We start from the raw sequence: 22,835 nt of genomic DNA, 5'->3' as shown, positions 1-22,835 counted from the left end.
ATTATTATTATTATCAAACAGTTGAACCCAAACTTATTCAAAGGAATAAAAATAATAATTCTTCCCATAATACCATATTCAAAGGAATATTTCATGTAGCTTTTTATTAAGTGCTCTATATTTTCCCCTCTTTCCGATGTGAAACAAAGCCCCAAACTTATTTTATGCTGTCCAAAGAAAAACATTTAAGGTTTTGAAAACACTCAAAAATAAACTATAAATTTGAAAATCCATTTTGAAAATTCCCCAACAAGAAGTATCTTCTAATTTGAAAACAGAAAAAGAAAAATTAAAGGAAGTGAAAAAATTTTGATTACTGGATTACTGGATTTTTGAGTGTTTATGATTACTGGATTCTTATGTTTATGATTACTGGAACAGGAAGTATCACTAAATGTATGATCCAAAATACAACACCAAATAGTTTGAATGTCAAAACTTACAATTAATGTAGTTAGCAAACACATGAAACTAAACACAACATAAAACCCATTTCATTAATCCCTAAAAACCATTTCATAGAAACCTATTTCAAAACCAAAATGTAGAGCCACAAACATACAAACCGAAATCATACAAATCCGAAATCAAAATACATAAATAGAAATACACAGAAATACATAAATACCAAAATACAGAGATTCGAAAACTTATTTCAAACCGAAAGAGGGATTAGTGACTTTGCAATATCAAAATACATAATCCCTCAATCTTATTTTGATATTTATATTTATTAGTGAATAAAGATCAAATAGACCCATATTGTAATAAAGATCAAATCGCATGGTGCATTGTAGCTGAGGGGCTGGGTGACTCATCATGTTTATTACCTACATGATTCTCTCGGTAAATTAACAAATCTTGGGAAATTAACAAAAAATAACACACATTAATCATTATTTTTTCTCTCTCTCAATTTGCTTAACAATGGTGAGACCCTATGTCCACTCATAATTTTTTTGACTATTTTCAAAAGATAATTAAAAGTCATCTTTTAACTTTTAATGCATTTTGAATCATATAATCTCTCACAACATAAAAATAAAAAATAAAAAATAAAAATCTAACTTTTAATCATTTTCTGAAAAGAACTCTTTATTACTTGATTAAGAACTTTCCATAAATATTGTCAAATGTCATTTTGAAACCACTGAATAATTACCAACAAACTTACCCTTAGATTTCACATCAAATTAAGGGCCTTTGGGTTTTTCAAGCTCACTAAAAGAGTTGTCCTCCAACTTCTGAATCTTCTGGATGGTGAATATCAAAGTGAAAGGAAAGCATTTGAGTAACCAAAAAAAGGAAAAGCAAAGCAAAAACTTACCACTATTTGCAGTAACAAAAATAAGCAGGTGTAGTGCTAGATAAATCTGACATACTTATTTCACTAATCCCTCAAACTTATTTCAAAATACATAAATATCAAAACCGAAATCATACAAACCCATTTCAAAATCAAAACCGAAATCATTCAAACCCATTTCAAAATCAAAATTAAAACTGAAACCATGTCATTGGTATTTATGGTGGATTGATCAGCCAAAATTCTGCAGAATTCATATGCAGAATTCTTGCCGAAATCATATGCAGAATTCTTCTTTAGTTTTACTCAATAGCAAAGCAATATATATCAGTTGACTCAATATCAAAGCAAAAGCCAAACGTTACCAAAGCAATAACAAAAGAAAAACAATAAGAACCAAAGTAATAAACTAACCAAACAGCCGAGTAGGATGTCGAGCAGCCGAAGTGAATAGCCGAGCAGCCAAAGTGATGAAGGCAAAAGCTCTGGTGAAGGCAAAAGCTGAGAGAGGAAAAAAAAAAATTCAAGAAGAAGAACGATTACCCGAAGAAGAAAAAATTCAAGAAGAATATTAAAGTCATGTTTTCAATAACTCTATTGAACCCAGCAATATCATGTTTTCAAATAGCATGTTTTCAACACTAAATAATATCTTGTTTTCAAAACTCTATTAAAGTCATGTTTTCAAATATCATGTTTTCAATACTGAATTGGCTCAATATCATGTTATTGAAATTCTGAAATTAACATGAGATAACACATGAGTTATTGAAATTCTGAAATTAACATGAGTTATTAACATGATTTATTAATTGTCCATGAGTTATTGAAATTCTGTTTCCTTTATTTTAGCGTGACTTATTAACATGAGTTATTTAACAGGAAATCAACACCTTACACACCATGTATCAAGCAACAATTGTATTTATACCCTTAATGCTAATTATAACCGCCATTAATCTTTCAGTGAATATTTAAACATGAGACCATGTTATCTTGAAGAGAAAAATCTATAGATGACGGTTAGTTTGTTACAAAACAATTACTTACCAAGTCAGTGTGTTTTGTTTTATTCATTGTTTAATTACTAATTTTATTATTGGTGCTTTTCTGCATTTGCATTGTGATTTGTAGGATGTATAATATGAAAAAATTGATAAGGAAGTTTCCACACAATAAAAGGTAAAACAGGGGGTAAAAAGGAAAATGTGAAGTTTGAATTCTAGAGTCATTGACTTCTGTGCAAAATAAAATCCTTGACTGCAGAAACTAAGAATGGGAAGATTATGAATTAAAAAAAATTAGGAAACTGAGATCACATAATGCAATAGCAATACAGCATTAACCAGTTTAGTTTGTTATCTATTGAAAGGAAAGCACAAAATAAACTCACTTGTTATATGCTAGCCCACCAAAGTGGCTCATAAAAATATGAATAGCCTCCGACACCTGTAAAAATAATTAGCAAATATAATAAACATATGTTCATCCAACTTCAAAGTGGAAAATTGAACAATTTAAGGCAGACTATACAATAAGTGACACTTAAAAAAAAGAAAAAAAAAGATTATACAATAAGCAACATGTATCTTATCCTGGCATGCTAAACATAATCTATGTTTTGGCCATTACCGTAGCCAAAAAAAATGACAGAACATAAACATAATCTATTTATGGAAAAAGAGCTCTCTCTCTCTCTCTCTCTCTCTCTCTGTCTCTCTCTCTCTCTCTCTCTCTTCTTTTGTGGTTGTTCAGGGACCAGGAGAATTTGAGCAAAGCTCACACTTCAATGATTGTGTCAAATCATTCAGAAGTTATGATTTTCCACTTAAATAAACTCTGGCTTTTAGTAATGGAAACACAGATTTTAACACAAAATTGTTATATATAAAATTGACTGAGTTACACTCTGCCTTAAATAAACTCTGCATTTTAGTAATGGAAACACAGATTTTCCACTCTGCCTTAAATAAACTCTGCCTTTTAGTAATGACTACAGGAAGTTAAATTTGATTTAAGAACAACACTTTGATGACTACAGAATTTGATGACTACAAGAAGTCAAATTGTTATAATTCATTCAATAACACTTTCTTTGTCTTTCTATTAGATTGAGTTATTTTAGCACTTTCTTTAAAAAAACAGGAAACAGTTGCCAATAAGCAATAATATCGAGCCAAAATGATGAACTAACCCAGCAGCCAAAGTGATGTCGAGCCGGAGTGATGAACTAACCCAGCAACCGATAAACTAACCCAGTGCCAAAGTGAAACAGTTGCCGATAAACTAACCTAGTGCCAAAGTGATGAACTAACCCAGCAGCCGAAGTGATGTCGAGCCTGAGTGAACAACGGTGAGAGTGAAGCGGTGTAAGCTCTAATGAAGGCTCTGTGTAAGCTCTAATGAAGACTCTGATGAAGGCTCTGATTTGAACAACGGTGTAAGCTCTGATGAAGACTCTGATGAAGGCTGTGATGAAGGCAAAAGCTGAGATTTTCAAAAAAAATCAAGAAGAAGAACGGAGAGGAATAGAGAGATAGAGAGGGTAGGCAGAGAAATAAAGAGGGAAGGTGGGTAGACAGAGGGTAGATGGGGAGGCAAATCATTTGTGATGGGAAGACAGAGGTTAGATACAGAGGTTAGATACTAAGAGAGAAGAGTGGAGAAACAACCATGTTGGGCGGGAAACAGAAATGTGGAGAAACAGAAATGTGTAGATATTAGAAATGATCTGAGCCATGGATAGATATTAGAATTGATCTCAGCCATTGGATCAAAATGTATCTCACATACATTTTGATACATTTTTCAAAAACCTTTGTGCCTTATTATATAGATGTTAATTAGTGGACATACTTCATTTAAAAATAAAATTTGTTGAAAATGTCTACGCTCCGAAAGACATGAAACTATTAAAACCAAACATGTTTACAAATATGAATCTCAGTTACAGATATTAACAACCTTCAACCAATATTCTTGTATTTCCAATTCGCCCCTACCGGTGCACTTGCTGTACGAGTTCGTTCGTAATGTTCGCTCTTACAACGGCCATTGCAGGGTCGGAATCCCCTTCCTCCATCACATCAGCAACCCGTGTGTATTAGTCGTGGTCGGGCATTTGGGGGGCCACGTAATCGTCACTGTCTGAGATAGCCATCGTGACCTCATCAAGTTCGCTATGTCGGCGTATGAAGTTATGTAACGCCATCGACGCACATACAAACGTAACCTGATTAGAAAAACTTAACTTCTGCATATTCCGCAATGCCCCCCACCTAGACTTCCAGGCACCGAATATCCACTCGATACAGCTACGCAGTGACGGATGTGCCTTGTTGAACATTTCGAACTGATTCTGCGGTGTTCTATTTCGATGGGCATTTTGGTGATACCTATACCCCTTGTAGGGGGCTAGGTACCATGTCTTGTTGTTGTAACCGCTATCTACCAAATAGTATTTTCCTGCAAACTTTGTTTCATTTCATTTTCAATTTGACAGTATTGTGTACCACTTAAATTATTCTTCAATTAACTTGTCTTGGTTCGTAATTTTTTTTGTTAATAATAATAAATTTGTTGAATAATTTCATTACTAAATTATTTTTTTTCCCAATTTTGTTTTCAATTACTCCTTTTCCCAATTTCTTTTGTTCTCAAAAATTATATTCCCAATTACAGCATTGTTTGTGAATTATAATAATTAATTTTTTTTTATGACAATTACATTTTCATTAGAAAAAATTGTTTTTATCCCAATTTTGTTTTCAATTACTATTTACCACTTAAATTATGTTTCAATTAACTTGTCTCAGTTTTTTGTTTGTCTAATAATGAATTATTCTTGTTAAGACCTTTTGTTTTCAATTACTCTTCTTCGCAATTACTTTTGTTGTGCAAAATTATATTTCCAATCACAGCATTTTCTACGAATTATAATAATTAATTCTTTTTCAATTTATAAGAATGAAGAGCTGTCAATTATTTCGTTAGGAAATTTTTCTTTTTCCATTTTTGTTTTCAATTACTATTTCATTGTGAAGTTCTTTTGTTGTGAAAAATTATATTTCCAATTACGAAATTATATTTCTAATTACTTTCTATTTCATTAACAACATTTCTATTTCCAATTTTTTTTTATTAATTTAAATTATAAATTGTTTCATTTCATTTTCATTTTCACATTCTTATTTACCACTTAATTATTTTTCGAAACTTTTCATTTTCATTTGTTTCATTTTTTTAATTTGTTTGCAAAATTTTTGAACAATGGGAAATAAACTACATTAGACAACTGATTTTGTTGACAAAATAAAAAAATAAAAAAAGACAATAATTTTCACAATTTTATTGCCAAGAAAATATATTATTGAAAATATTTATATTTATATTTCCTACGTATTCATATTTTTGTTTAATATTTTTTACCTGGTGCGGGGTGCGAGAAGCGATGTTTCGGCTCAGTTGTCACGTAGTGCAAAACCTGGCTGTCGTGCATGCTCCCGTCCCAACTGGCAGAGACAAATGTGAAGCACAAATTAAAGTCGCATACGACAATTATATTCTGTGTCGGCACGCCTTTCCGGCCATAGTATGATGTGGCGTACTCTTGCGAGACACGAGCCATCACGTGCGTCTTGTCCAATGCACCGATGCAGTCCTACGCAACGCACCAATTTTTTACAAATTAACATAACTTAATCATGGTTTTTTTCGAAGCTTTAAAAAATTTGCACATTTATGAAAATTGTCACCTTGAATAGCCGGTACCGTTGCTGCGACCGTAAATGTGGATGGCCCCCTTGTTGTACTTGTTCGGGCGTAAGACTCCTACTATGAACCGATGTAAACGGTATCATAACTTGCATTACCTCATGAAATTTTTTCCAGTAAATTGACAATTACTTGTGGGGAAGTCTTCTCGGTACGAACAATTTCCAAAAGTGGCATGATGCGAGCTAGACTGTATTAAAAGCAAAAAATCAATTGTTAGGCTGTCGTTTTGCTTGGGCTAAATAAGCCAAAATACAAGAAAAACATGTTTGTTTCGGCTAAAACAATCTATAAAAAGAGGCAATTGTTCCACTAAAACAAATAAAATTTTTAGCAATTACCAAACCCATCAGCTTTTTTAGATTACAAAAAGTAATTGCCAAACCCCACTTCCATGAAGAAGGTACAAGAAAAACAATGGAAATGTTATTCCAAATATTACCTGAAGAAATGGGCTCCAATAATGCCGTCATGGGACCTGGTCTTCTCCCCTATCAGGTTCAAGTCAATTGTGGAAGTGTTACTTGGAAGTATGCAGTGCGGAGGGCAATATTTTTCAAGATCAGAAAAAATTTGTGGCTTTAAAGAGACATTCTCAATAACGGCCTGTTTGAAGCATCGACAACAAGAAGTACTATAAAACTTGAAAACAAAACAAAAACCGAAAAATGGAAAATGAAAAACAAAATTTATATTATTCTGCATTACCTCTATGACCATGTCTACATCTCTAAAGCTTTCATAGTCAAGGACACCCTTGAGAAGAGAAAGGGTTTTTAAAAACTTCTCTTCATTCATTTTCCCTTTCTTGACACAACTTTGCAAATTGGCTGAATAAAATGAATATTAATTAGAATTCAGAGACCATACAAACAAAAGAATCTCGAGTTAGAAGAACTATTGTTAGTACTTTATGATTCATGATACATATCATACAATTTAATATTCTTTAGAAGCAAACTGATATTATTATCAATTTGTATCTTAAATCAAATGTATCTTACGATATATATATGACACATGATGCAACACATATATTACATAAATACTAAAATATCTTTAGCAACTTTGAAAAAAGAAATAATTGACTTATTTTATGTAATTTAATATTGTAAAAAAAATTTAATGAGCTCATTAAAAAAGAGTTTTATTTTTTTTTGATAATGGTACTTTTTATTTTATTTTTGTCTACCGTTTTGACAAATATCTACTTGTATGATATAAGTATCTTGTATTATTGATTTATACCTACTAACGTGGTTAAAGTTTAAAATTTTCTACTATGGACAAGACAAACTATTGATTATGCACAAGATATTTATTTTTTATATAACTATATTTATTTTTCTACCTATTTTTGGATATGGTAAACAATCTTAGGATATACAATTCAGAAAACTAAAGGAAATATGATTCGTATTTCAATTTGACAACTATGGTCTAAACATAGAACTGTAGGAAATTGTTTGTAACGCCCTAAAAAATAAACCCATCATAGCATACATTCATGATAAATAAAAGAGTTCTCATATTATAAGCATTAGAGTATTCTTACAAAAGGTATTACATGTTGACAATAAAAGTAAACGTCCTATAGGCTTACAACTTTCCAAGTCAACACTTGGTTACAAAAAGAGAGTACTAACTCTGCAGAAATAAGCCCTTGGCTTGATATACATGTAATACAACAAAAACAACAAAAAAAAAAAGTCTACAGCCTCAAGCCTCCCAAGCTACATCCTTGGAGGTGGCATAACACCTGTACCTGAAAATGATGTCCCATATAGGGTGAGCCAACGCCCAGTAGAGATATGCTAAACATAATATAAGCAATAACTAAAACATTAGCACTTGATAAATGTTTAACTTAATAGAACTCAACTTATAAACATGGCTCAGAACCTGGCCAAATAACTGAAGTGAGACTACATCTCATACCAACAATACTACAAACTACCATTTCATGGAAATTTCATCCGCGGGATCAGCACCCATGTATAATTATGTTTGAGTTGCCATTTTACGAAAATTTCGTCCGCGGGACTCGGCACCCATGTATAGATGTTTTTATATCGCCATTTTACGAAAATTTTATCTGCGGGATCGGCACCCATGTATAATTATATTTGAATTGCCATTTTACGGAAATTTCGTCCGCGGGATCGGCACCCATATATTCAAACACTCATCATATACAATGACAACCAATACACCAATTGATTAGTTTTAATTCACCTAATCATCATGCAGTGTCTACAACAATCAAGACTATCCTCCACCGATAGCCCAAAGCAGTTATTTCTAAACAGATAATAATGTAGCGACAGATAAATTATTAATATTTTCAAAAGTGAGCGATTAACAAATCCAACTCCACCACTCTATCTCATAATGAGCCAATTTCATTATTTCCAACTTAATTTCATAATTTCATAATAAATGTCATTAATTACACTAATGACCCAAATATACCCAAACATGGCAATTTTTCCCTTAAGCTCAATATTGACCCAAAGGTCCAAATATTATCAACAACACCAATAATTCCATCTCTAGGCCCAAATATACATGTATAGGCTCAAAATACAAAACCCCTCTTATATACATTTTGAAAACCCTAACACCCAAAATTACCCAACTCAACATTACATCAAAATGACCAATAGTTTATGTCAAAGACCATAGGAATGAGTAGTTATCCCTATCTCGAGATGAAGAGCTCAAATGGAGGAGATGACCGAAATCCAAAGTGCTCCAAATCCAAGATTTTTCATATTAAAAGGAAGCCCTCAACACCCTCTATCATTCTTACAAAGAGTCTAGGTTAGAAACCCACTAGAAGTAGATCATTCCCTAGAGAGAAGTTGTTTAGAGAGAGAGGGAGCTCAGATCTAGGGTTTTTGAAAAAGGAAGAGATGAAAAAGTGAAGTGTAATCCCGCTGTTGTCTACTGATATACGTATGACCCGCTCGAGCGGAGAATAAGACGCTTGAGCGTCAGACACAAAAACTGGACCCGCTCGAGTGCCCAGACACAACTACAAAACACACCCGCTCAAGCGCCAAGGGAAAGCCGTTCGAGCGTAGATTCCCCCCTTCCAGAACTTTAACAGACAATGAACTACCCGCTCGAGTGCCAAGACACCCGCTCGAGCGTAAGGAAAACCGCTCAAGCGTGAAAAACGCACCTGCAGAAGTTTGCAGAGGCACAAAATGCTGAGAGTGTGTAAGTCCCACTCGAGCGCAAGAAGACCCGCTCAAGCGGACAACCAAAAATCAAACTCCGCTAGAGCACAAAGGGACCTGCTCGAGCGTACCACCAAAAATCTGGGCAACAAGGAATGGGACTAAAGCTCAACCAACCAGTTCGAAACACGCCCAATACATCCTAAAACTCAAACACACCGAATTAAAGGATAACACAAGATATGCAACCACCAACTCCACGGAACCTAAGTCCGGAATACAACAATCAAAGGAAGAGAAACTGGGATCGCTATATTGTCATTAACTTCTTTCAGGACCACAGGATAGTTGTTGTGCTAGAGCCCAGTAATCCACCTCCAACAATAGCAACCTTACTTATTCGTCTTGGTACGAGACCCCGATCACTGATCCCAGGAACCTGTTCATAATTGCAAGCAAATGTGTTAGTAAATTTAAACATAAAATGTTTGCAGTGTCACCTCAGGTAATGCTGCATAAGACTCTAAATTAATGGTTTTGCCTATCCACAAACAAAAGAGAGGGAAAAAATTAACTGAAATATTGGATTGTGATCTAGATTAGCCTTCTACAAAAAGCAATAATCACTTTTTCCATTAGCAAAAATTATTGGGAACAATATTATGAGCTTTGTGCTTATGTACGATTTCTTAAAAGCTTTTAAAATGTATTTCAAAATCACCAATATGTTCACAGGTAACTTCAGATTAAGCTGGAAATCATGATTGCAAGTTTGAATAACCCAAATTACAAAACTGATTTAACACTATTGACTACCAACTATAACTAGATTAGTGGATCATTCAAAAATTTGAAGGGTACGTAGCTCATATAAAGGTTTCTAAACTGTTTGCCTCCATGAATTAAAGTTGTCACGCCCTCAAAATAAACCCATTATATATATATCATTGACATGCAATATTAAAATAAAACAATTCATTATCTCATTCATCAGAGTACTACTAAATGAAGACATTACATGTAACATCAAATTAAATGCCCTAAGGGCTTACATCTTTCCAAGCCAACACTTGGACACAAAAATATGAGTTCTAACTCAAATACAAATAAAGCCCTAGGCTTGAATGTTTATCAAATAAAAACAAATAACTAAAGATAGTCTTCAAAATCCAAATCCTTCCAAGCTAAGTTCTTGGAGGTAGCTTATCACCTGGACCTGAAAATGATGTTCCTATAAAGGGTGAGCCACAGCCCAGTAGAAAAATACTAAACCAAATATAAGCATTGAATAAAGCTATAGCATTCAATAGATGGTTAACCAAGATAATCAATTACATCATTATACAGTTTCATGACGCTAATGTCTATGACACGTTTCACTTTTCTTGATTATCAATATGGCTCAGAACCTGGCCAAACTTACAACAATGAACTATATATGTTATATTCACATTACTTCCAATATCAAACAAACAAATGAGACTCAGGCTCATATCAAAACACTTCATACTTCCCGTTTGATACACATTTTAGTGTTGTATCAATGACATGTAAAAACACTTCAATATAATAAGCACACATAATAGTGATGCTAATGGAGTCCATCCCCTATCTCCTCCCAAACAAAATCCGGTTTAGAGGTCCATCCCCTATCTTCCCCTAAACCGTGGAGTACATCCCCTATCTCCTCCCAAACAATATGCGTATGCAATGCTCAATCAGCACATGTATTTTCTGTATTAATTCAATAGTCTAAATTTATAACTTAAACAAATTGATTAGTTTCAATTTTCCCTAATCCACATGCAATGTCTACAACAAACACGACTATCCTCCACCGATAGCCCAAAACAGTTATTTCTAGACTGGAAATAAATATATCAACAATTCAATAGGCGAGTGATTTAAATCATCCAACTACACCATTTAATCAATGAATTCCTCAATTTCATGAATTTAACTAAATTCCCCAATTTCCTTAAATTAATTATACAAATTAATTTATTAATACAATTAGGGTTTTTCCCAAAATTACCAAAGTAACCCCAACATATCAATATACCAAAACTTAGAACAAAACTTATAAAATGGAGTAGGAAATCCCTACCTCGAAGAAAATAACCCGAATGGAAAAGACGGAGATGAAGACCCAAATTCCAAAGTGCTCCAAACCACCAAACGTTTAGATTAAATGGAAGCCCTCGACTCACTCTATCTTTTTAATAAAGCAACTAGGGTAGAAACACCCTAAAAGATGATGAAACCTAAGAGAGAAGGTGAGTAGAGGGAGAGAGAACTCGGAACTAGGGTTTTAGGATCAAAATGATGTAAAAAAAACGTTTTAAAAACCGCTGCTGCGTATATAAACCCGACAGGCTTGCTCGAGCGAACACTTGGTCGCTCGAGCGACCAGACACACGAAAACCTCACTCGAGCGAAGAAAAGCTCGCTCGAGCCAAGAATGCAATGCTTCAGGTCTGCAACCCAGGAGCACGCTCGAGCGAGGAACTCGAAAAACAAACACCTCGCTCGCTCGAGCGAAGAAACACTGCCCTCAGGTCTATACTAGACGCAATCGCTCGCTCGAGCGAAGAAAAGTTGGATCGAGCCACTAGACACAAAATACAACCCTAGCTCGAGCGACCAAGCCCTCGCTCGAGCGACCTACCCAAAAACTGGACAGCAACACTTGGTTTACGAACCCAACCAACCTGAAACAAACCTGCCCAACACATCCTATAACTCCAAATGAGAAAATAAAGGACGACAACAACAATATACAATGACAGAATATACGGAACCTAAGTCCGGATACAATAATCAAATGGGAAAAGACCGAGGTCGCTATAACCTCCCCCCCTTAAAAGAATTTCGTCCCCGAAATTAAGCATAAGTTTTTTGAAAACAGGTTTTTTTTTTTTTTAATAATAATATGACAATTCAATAGTACATAACTTGACCCAATACTGGTCATTTCATCTCTTATCAAGAGGCATCTCAAATACATCTCAACCTGCATTATTAACATGCAATTTTCCTTCCAATTTCAACAATTTCAATATACGTGATTTCCATTTCCACATCATATTCAATTTCATGATGTATACCACACATTCAACATATAAATGTTACAGTCTACTTCCATTATGAGACAGGTTTCAAACTACTATCATTAAACTAAAACATTATCAACGTTTTCCGACTTATGACATAAATAAAGCTCTTAAGTCCAACAATATTACAAAATCTAAATACAGGATTATATATTAATAAACATGTCCGGATATTGCTCGCGGACTTCCAACTCACGTTCCCAAGTGGCTTCCTCCATTCCGTGATGTTTCCACAGAACTTTTACCAAAGGGATGGTCTTGCCTCGCAAAACTTGATCCCGCCTATCCAAGACCCAAACCGGTCTCTCCTCATACGAGACATCCTCGTCAACCACTAAATCAGTCCAATCCAACACATGTGATGGATCCGGCTCATACTTCCGAAGCATACTCACATGAAACACGTCATGTACTCCGGACAACTGCGGTGGCAAAGCTAAACGATAGGCAGCCTCGCCAATCCTCTCAAGGATCTCAAAAGGACCAATGAACCGAGGGGACAACTTCCCGCTCTTCCCAAACCTCATCAATCCCCGTCTAGGTGATATTTTCAGAAAGACATGATCACCCATGTCAAACACCAAAGGTCTTCTCCTATGGTCGGCATAAGATTTCTGACGACTTTGTGCTGTAACAAGCCTCTTACGGATAAGCTCAACTTTCTCCGTCGTTTCCCTCACCAACTCCGGACCCAATAGAGGTGCATCACCCACCTCGACCCAACAAACAGGAGATCTACACGGTCGGCCATACAAGGCCTCAAACGGTGCCATACCGATACTAGACTAGAAACTGTTGTTGTAGGCAAACTCCACCAACAGCAAGTGCCTCTCCTACGACCCACTAAAGTCTAGAACACAACCCCGAAGATCTGAATAGTACGCTCGAACTGCCCGTCAGTCTGAGGATGATAAGCCGTGCTAAAGGTCAACTTAGTGCCTAAGGCACTCTGCAAACTCTGCCACAACCTGGCAGTAAAACGAGGATCTTTATCTGAGACGATCGTCACTGGGACCCCGTGCAACCTCACTATGTCCCGAATGTATAAGTCGGCCAGATGATCGACTGAATCTCTAACACGCATAGGAATAAAGTGCGCCGACTTAGTCAACCGGTCTACAACCACCCAAACAGCATCACTACCCCGCTGAGTCCTCGGAAGACCTACAACGAAGTCCATAGTGACATGCTCCCACTTCCACTCAGCAATAGGCAAGGGTTGTAACAAACCCGCTGGCCTCTGATGCTCGGCCTTCACTTGCTGACAAGTAAGGCACTTAGACACGAAAGCTGCCACATCTCTCTTCATACCCCGCCACCAAAACTGGCGACCCAAATCCCAATACATCTTAGTGCCTCCCGGATGCACCGCAAGGCGTGAATAATGAAACTCTCGGAGTACCTCTTCTCGACAAGACTCCGGCACAAACAGACGGTCTCGGTATCTCACACTCAGGTCGGGATACACCGTCAAACCCTTCTCAACCTTCCCACTGGAAATCTTCTCACGGAGGGATTTTACCTCAAGGTCACCCCTCTGAGCCTCTAACACTCGAGTCACAAGTGTAGGCTGTGCAACAACAGAAAACAAGGTCGCAGCCTCAACGGATTCGCCCAGAAGTAAATCAAACTCCCCAAGTGCACCTAACATCTCCCATTCCCGGATGGCTATACTAGCTATGTCACCAACAGATTTCCTGCTAAGGGCATCGGCCACCACATTGGCCTTTCCCGGATGATAATGCAACTCGAAGTCATAATCCTCAATAAACTCCATCCACCTCCTCTGCCTCAAGTTCAAGTCTTTCTGTGTAAACAGATATTTCAGACTCTTATGATCCGAGAATACCTCAAACTTCTCACCATAAAGATAATGCCTCCAAATCTTCAAGGCAAATATCACAGCTGCTAACTCTAAATCATGCGTAGGGTAATTCTTCTCGTGAATTTTCAACTGATGTGAGCCATAGGCAACTACTTTCCCTTCTTGCATCAACACACAACCCAGACCCTCTCGTGAGGCGTCACAATAGACTGCATAACCCAACCCTCTCTCCGAAATAATCAAGACTGGAGCGGTGATCAGTCTAACTTTCAACTCCTGGAACGACTTTTCACAAGTCTCACTCCATACAAACTTGACTCCCTTCCAAGTCAATCTAGTCAAAGGTGAAGCTAACCTGGAGAAATCCTTCACAAACCGGCGATAATACCCAGCTAACCCCAGAAAACTGCGGATCTCAAACACACTCTTAGGCTGTGCCCAATCTTGCACTGCCTCAGTCTTGGATGTATCAACAGACACTCCTTCCCCAGAAACTACATGGCCTAAGAACTTGACCTCTTCTAACCAGAACTCACACTTCCCAAACTTAGCATAAAGCTTATGGGCTCTAAGTAACTCAAGCACCACTCTCAAGTGTTCCTTGTGCTTCTCCTCAGAAGGTGAATAGATAAGGATGTCGTCCACGAAGACGACTACAAAACGATCTAAAAATTATCGGAATATCCGGTTCATCAAATCTATAAAAACTGCCGGTGCATTGGTGAGTCCAAATGGCATCACCAGAAACTCATAGTGGCCATACCGCGTACGGAATGCCGTCTTCGGAATATCCTCCTCCCTGACTCTTAACTGATGATAACCCGATCTCAAGTCTATCTTCGAGAAACAACGGGAACCCTTCAACTGATCGAATAGATCATCTATACGAGGCATAGGGTACTTATTCTTAACCGTAGCCCGATTCAATTTTCGGTAATCTATACAAAGTCTCAAAGCACATCATTTCTTTTTAACAAAGAGGGCCGATGCTCCCCATGGAGAAACACTAGGACGTATATAGCCCTTATCTAACAACTCTTGGAGTTGGATCTTCAACTCAACTAACTCAGCTGGGGCAAAACGATAAGGTGCCATAGAAATCGGCGCCGTGCCAGGCACTAAGTCAATAGAGAACTCAATCTCTCTGTGAGGTGGCAAACCAACAAGGTCCTCGGGAAAGACGTCCGAGTACTCACAACCACTCTTGGCAACACAGTCTGGGTCTCATTACCCTCACCACTCTCAAAGCTAGCAAGTAGACCACTAACCTCACTCCGCCCTCGTAGATCATACCCCGGTGGCAAAACACTACCAACCCGGTCCCCCAACTCTTAGCTTGAGACCACGCCTCAACTTCTTCTCAAACTCGATACAACGGCGTTCCTCAGACGCCACCAACTCAGGTGCAAACCTGGACAAGCTAGTAAATGCAGCCTCAAACTCGGCCACTGAAGAACTCGACTGCTTAAGCTGGCAGAACTGGTCTCTCAGCTTCTCCCTAACTGCTGGAGATAAGAACCTCTCCTGGAAAGCATTAACAAAAGCCTCCCATGTACCTCCTATACGACCCTTAGTGAAATTCCACCACTGACCCGCATCCCCCTTCAGCTGGAAAGATGCCAAGGTCACTTTCAACCCCTCGTCTTCAATGCCAAGCATCTCAAACGTCTTCGTTGTCTGTTCGAGCCATTCATCTGCCTTAAGCGGCTCTTAGGATCACCCACAAATTCATCCGGATTAGACCGGAAGAACTCCCTCTTCAAAAAGGAAGGTCCTGCATCCGCAACAACAACCCGAGCTTGATTCTCAGCTCTGAGAATGCCTACTGACTCCCTGAATGCCCCTGCTATCTCTCGGGCTAGAGCGCCCATAGCCTGCTGGCCTACTGGCTCGGCCACATTGGCGTGGCCAATTCCCTCCTGAACTGCCGGAATCTCCTCTGGCACAGGCACCTCCTGCCTACCCGGCCTACCACGCCTACCGCGTCCTCGTCCTCGTCCTGACATCCTAATAAAGGAAACAAAGACGTTAGCACATTAATAAATGTGCCGAAGTTAAACACTCGCGTCCTAATGCATTGGACAACAATAATTCATTCTACGTAAGCACATAATCACATAAGCACCTACGAATTTCATTCCTGGATGATGATAGTCCCGAAGCATTACTATAGTTCCGGTTGGAAGCAGCATTGATCAAGTGCCTTTCCAACAAGACTACCAGAAACTCAAGGGTCCAATCAACATCCTAGGAACTACATTCCATACCCACATAGTCACATAAACATGTTATCATGTAAGCATATAACATTACACTAAGTCTCTATCAAACGAGACGAACCCATTGTGATACTAATCACTTCCCACGTACCCAAAGTATTCAAACCCGGTACGCTCTGATACCAAGTTGTCACGCCCTCAAAATAAACCCATTATATATATATATCATTGACATGCAATATTAAAAGAAAACAATTCATTAGCTCATTCATCAGAGTACTACTAAATGAAAACATTACATGTAACATCAAATTAAATGCCCTAAGGGCTTACATCTTTCCAAGCCAACACTTGGACACAAAAATATGAGTTCTAACTCAAATACAAATAAAGCCCTAGGCTTGAATGTTTATCAAATAAAAACAAATAACTAAAAATAGTTTTCAAAATCCAAATCCTTCCAAGCTAAGTTCTTGGAGGTAGCTTATCACCTGGACCTGAAAATGATGTTCCCATAAAGGGTGAACCACAGCCCAGTAGAAAAATACTAAACCAAATATAAGCATTGAATAAAGCTATAGCATTCAATAGATGGTTAACCAAGATAATCAATTACATCATTATACAGTTTCATGACGCTAATGTCTATGACACGTTTCACTTTTCTTGATTATCAATATGGCTCAGAACCTGGCCAAACTTACAACAATGAACTATATATGTTATATTCACATTACTTCCAATATCAAACAAACAAATGAGACTCAGGCTCATATCAAAACACTTCATACTTCCCGTTTGATACACATTTTAGTGCTGTATCAATGACATGTAAAAACACTTCAATATAATAAGCACACATAATAGTGATGCTAATGGAGTCCATCCCCTATCTCCTCCCAAACAAAATCTGGTTTAGAGGTCCATCCCCTATCTTCCCCTAAACCGTGGAGTACATCCCCTATCTCCTCCCAAACAATATGCATATGCAATGCTCAATCAACACATGTATTTTCTGTATTAATTCAATAGTCTAAATTTATAACTTAAACAAATTGATTAGTTTCAATTTTCCCTAATCCACATGCAATGTCTACAACAAACACGACTATCCTCCACCGATAGCCCAAAACAGTTATTTCTAGACTGGAAATAAATATATCAACAATTCAATAGGCGAGTGATTTAAATCATCCAACTACACCATTTAATCAATGAATTCCTCAATTTCATGAATTTAACTAAATTCCCCAATTTCCTTAAATTAATTGTACAAATTAATTTATTAATACAATTAGGGTTTTTCCCAAAATTACTAAAGTAACCCCAACATATCAATATACCAAAACTTAGAACAAAACTTATAAAATGGAGTAGGAAATCCCTACCTCGAAGAAAATAACCCGAATGGAAAAGACAGCGATGAAGACCCAAATTCCAAAGTGCTCCAAGCCACCAAACGTTCAGATTAAATGGAAGCCCTCGACTCACTCTATCTTTTTAATAAAGCAACTAGGGTAGAAACACCCTAAAAGGTGATGAAACCTAAGAGAGAAGGTGAGTAGAGGGAGAGAGAACTCGGAACTAGGGTTTTAGGATCAAAATGATGTAAAAAAAACGTTTTAAAAACCGCTGCTGCGTATATAAACCCGACAGGCTCGCTCGAGCGAACACTTGGTCGCTCGAGCGACCAGACACACGAAAACCTCGCTCGAGCGAAGAAAAGCTCGCTCAAGCCAAGAATGCAATGCTTCAGGTCTGCAACCCAGGAGCACGCTCGAGCGAGAGAAAGCTCGCTCGAGCGAGGAACTCGAAAAACAAACACCTCGCTCGCTCGAGCGAAGAAAATCTCGCTCGAGCGAAGAAACACTGCCCTCAGGTCTATACTAGACACAATCGCTCGCTCGAGCGAAGAAAAGTTGGATCGAGCCACTAGACACAAAATACAACCCTAGCTCGAGCGACCAAGCCCTCACTCGAGCGACCAACCCAAAAACTGGACAGCAACACTTGGTTTACGAACCCAACCAACCTGAAACAAACCTACCCAACACATCCTATAACTCCAAATGAGAAAATAAAGGACGACAACAACAATATACAATGACAGAATATACGGAACCTAAGTCCGGATACAATAATCAAATGGGAAAAGACCGGGGTCGCTATAAAAGTGATGTAAAATTAGTATACAAGAGAATCTAGAATAAAATTATTGAAAATGATGTTGAGAAATAGAATTGCTACTCATAATAGGTCTTTAATTTTATTTAACAAAAATTTGACAAGATATCAAGTATTTCATCCCCAAGGTAACCAAATATTTACTCAGCCAACATCCAAAATAGTGCTGAAATAATTGGCAAGCAATGTTTCATTTTTTAAGTGAAAGGGTTGCACTGAATCTGAGTGAAACAAGGAAACCTAAAGATAATTTCCACCCCCAAGGATTGCTGGTAGAGTTATATGCCAATGCCATCAAGGAGCCAGCCTATTTATCAATGCTTCTCTAGGTAACACGACACTTGAATCGTCATTTGTTTAACGAGTACTATTATCAAAGAGTAATTCTACATATACAAAATTGAATCACATAGTTAAGTACAAAATTATGTTTTAGTATGATGGAGATGCACGTCTTTAGCAGAATTTTTTGCAAATCTGATTTTACTTTCCTATTCGTCTAGTTGAGTAGAACTTAAAGTCTAAAGCTTTTTGAAAATTTAAAAAAAAAAAAAATCACTAACTGAAAAAAAGTCAACAAAAAAGTCTGTATATCCTTTCAAAATTAAAAGACAACGCCAATTCCTATGAACTAAAAGGTTAATAATCATTGCATAGAAGGCCATCACAACCCATTATACCAAGGATTGAAAGGAACTATATACCTAAAAAGAATAAGAAGAAAAAAGTATTTAAACATTAAGAAAATACCAGTGGTAATTGGTAGAGATTTTCTCTGCTGCGCAATCCTCTACTTCTTGTGTGGTGAATTACGAGTACAATCATATCAACATACATGCATACATATATATATATATATACATACACACATAAATAGAATAGATAGAAATTGGAACTTGGAGAAGAAGTCTGATTTGGTGTAGTCATTAGATAGATTTTAGTTAGGTTGATTATTACTCTGTACGGAGTTTTTGCTTCCGAGAGAAGCCATTGAAGGTTATCTTCAAAAGCTAGCTGTGGAAGACGAGGGAATGTATATATATATATATGTATATATGGTGATGTGTGTGTATATAATGAACAATGGAGAAAATATGTAGAGGCTACAATGGTGGGGGGAAGAGGAGTGGAGTAGAAGAAACTTATAATAAACAAAACCCTCAGACAGTTGGATCCGGAAGACAAAAAAAACACAAACACAAAAAATTATATATATATATATATAGTGTTTTTACACTTTGTCCCGTTATATTTGATATTTTTCGCTTTGGCCCCTTGAATTTTTTTTTCGACTTTGACTTTTATATTTTATGTTTTTCTCAATTTACTCCTAAATTCTATTCAAAATTAGACAAAAAATGTCACATTAATTGCCGCATAACATAAAAAATATATTTTTATATTAGGATTTGATTTTTTGTCAATAAAATATTTTTATATCACATGATTGTCAATTTGCTATTTTCTGTTTAATTTTAAAAATAAGTTAATTTTTTAAAAATAAATTTAAAAAAACTTAAAACATAAAAAGTCAAGTAGGGAAAAGAAAACTTAAAGTGGAAAAATGGTCAAATATAAAAAGGGCATAGTATAATTTACCCAAAGATTAAAATACACATTTTCTAAAGGTTTGAAGAAAATACAATTAATCACACGCGTTTAATAAAATTATACTGGACTGCTTTGAAGTTTTAATTCATATAACAATTACATTATTTTTTTTTCAATAATTCATTACTCGTATAAAAAAAAAGATATTGTCATCTATTTAAAATTAAAATATATATTTATTTTATTTATTTCAATAGATACTCACCATTTGTATTAATTTCATTCGAGGTGAGTGTAATTTACCCTACAAAAATAGAGAGCAAATTTCTCCTACAAATTTTAAATTCCATTAATTTGTAAATATTTTTAAACATGGCACTATCATATAATTTTCAAAATCTTTCCATTGAATTATAAATTCTTGCCCCAAAAGCCACAACTAATATGTAATTCCCTTCTCTCTCTTTTTTTTTTTTCTCTCAATTTTTTGGTAGTCTCACAAACAATTTACAACTCAAGTTAACTATACGGTATCTTTACATATATGTGTATATGATTCAATTAGTATGGTTTTAAAACTCATCAAACTTAAATTGAATTAGCCGATATTCTAGTACCAAAAAAAAAAAAAATTCCCAACTTCCACAAATTAGGGTGTTCAAGGAGATGTTTTTAATACAATACAATACTTAGGCCAAAAACAATCCAGATTAAAGATCAATCAAAACACAGCCATACCATCTTTAAAATCCTACACTTTTCCGGTCCTTTTGGATTAAAACACACCCAAAGCCTTTGCATTCTTCCAATGAAACCCCTTCACAACCCAAGTTAACAGCTCCCGCCACCACCGATGCTCTCAAAACCATAAAATAGAGACCAAGGTCCGATCCAAACAAGTATCCACGAGAGCAGCCGAATCATCAAAAACACATCAGAGATGTTTTCACATTACAGCAGGCAGAGTTCCAAAATAATGGTTCAAAAACTGCACACACCTGCAAGTCAGACGTAAAAAATAAAAAATAAAAAAGTCCATCAGAATTTTTCTGAAAATTGCCAAAACTTGGAGCATTCCTTCTAATTTGATAATTTCCCACAACCGGTATAGAAAAACAAGTATCCATAATATCCTTGTCAGAGTAAACTTCTCAAGGATACGTAAATTTGACACCTAAATGTCATGGCCTTGGTTGTTTCCAAGCTATCCGTGTGGCACTCAGACAATCTCAAGTCTTACCTTTTTTTTTTCTCAGCAAAGAAAATCCTTTATTGATGAAGAAAACATACATTGCATATGAGATAGTATCAACAAGGAAGATAAAGAAAAAAGGACAAGAAAAGAAACCGGGCATAGTGTTGGTGAGAAACCAACACTAGCTCACAAGACCACAAACACTTGAAGCCAAAACCCAAAAAACTAGCTAACAAAGCTTATACCCACTGAAAACTCCAGCTAAGCTTACTTGATGCCATCCATCAACCTTTTAAGACCAAACCCTCCTATTTGGATCTCTCTTTGTCCTTTAGCTCTAGCTTAATAATCTTGTTTAGCACATCATCTTCTTTCCTATTGAAATTGATGCCAAAAGATTTACCTAATTGTGTAGTGGCTTTAGCTTCATTGAGGAGAAGATTGTTCGGACTAGTAACACCCTCAGACAGATCTGAACGTGCAATCGCAGCTGCTACTGGTCTGAAAATGACAGACCTAGAAGTGTGCTTGCTGACTGCTACAGCTTTCTGCCCATGAAGTCTAGCAAAGCTTGTGAACCCCTCTAGCTGAACCTTCTTCTTTCTTTTCCTCTTCTCATTCCGCAATAGTTTTGGGACAGAAGTAGGTTGCTTAACTAAGCCTGACTGATTAATGCTCAGAAAACCCTTCCTATTTAGATTCTTACTAAAAGCCAAATCCACTTCAAGATTGATACCAAAACCACTTCCATCACGAGATCCACTGAAGCTTTTGATAAAACCAGGTGTAGATACTTGCTCAACAATACAATTTGGGTTGTGCACTGACTCCTCCAATATGGTCTCCTCGACACCTGTGTTTACCTCCTCGCCCAAATGACAATCATTAGACCCTGTCCTCTGATCTACTTCCTTGGTACATACTTCCTCTACTCTGATGAGCCCTTCATCCCACTTTGACTCCTCAACAATTGTGTTTACCTCCATCACATGGTCTGCCTCCTTCTCCCTAAAACACTCCTTTGGACTTGTTCTTTCCACAACACTGCCATATATTTCGTTGGAGCTGCACTCTTCCAAACCATTGCGCTTCAAGCTACTAAATTATGTTGAAAGATCTTCATACACAAGAATGGGGTGTAATTTACCCTTGCAATCCAAAGATATAGTTTTGTTAATAAACTCCATACAAGATGTAGCCACTCTGATTCTGGTGTAGGAAAAGGACTTAGGTCGACAAATGTCACCATCCAAGCTAAGGACAGTACCCCACATGCTTCCAATGTTGTTGAGTGTGCCTCTATTCCAAAGATTTAAGGGAATGCCATAACACCTCAACCATACACATCTTTCTTGTTCAAGATAAAGTCCTGGCTTCCATTCTATCACAAACTGACTCCATTCCTTAAACCATTCTTTGATATTGCAAATATTTAATTTCAACTCCTCTTTAGATTTGAATGTTAGAACTATAACTCGACCACC

The 22,835-nt window shown here is 36.7% G+C and overlaps 1 pseudogene; it reads right to left on the bottom strand.

Annotated features, from left to right (window-relative positions):
* Positions 1–6,178: 6,178 nt before the first annotated feature.
* Positions 6,179–22,835, bottom strand: part of LOC114292598 (glyoxysomal fatty acid beta-oxidation multifunctional protein MFP-a-like) — a 43,003-nt pseudogene continuing 26,346 nt past the window's right edge.

The sequence above is a fragment of the Camellia sinensis genome, chromosome 7 (assembly GCF_055761805.1).
Source record: "Camellia sinensis isolate YWXY chromosome 7, ASM5576180v1, whole genome shotgun sequence".
In the NCBI taxonomy this organism is placed as follows: Eukaryota; Viridiplantae; Streptophyta; class Magnoliopsida; order Ericales; family Theaceae; genus Camellia; species Camellia sinensis.
Note: the sequence above shows the minus strand (reverse complement) of the source record. Positions and strands in the feature narration are given on the sequence as shown.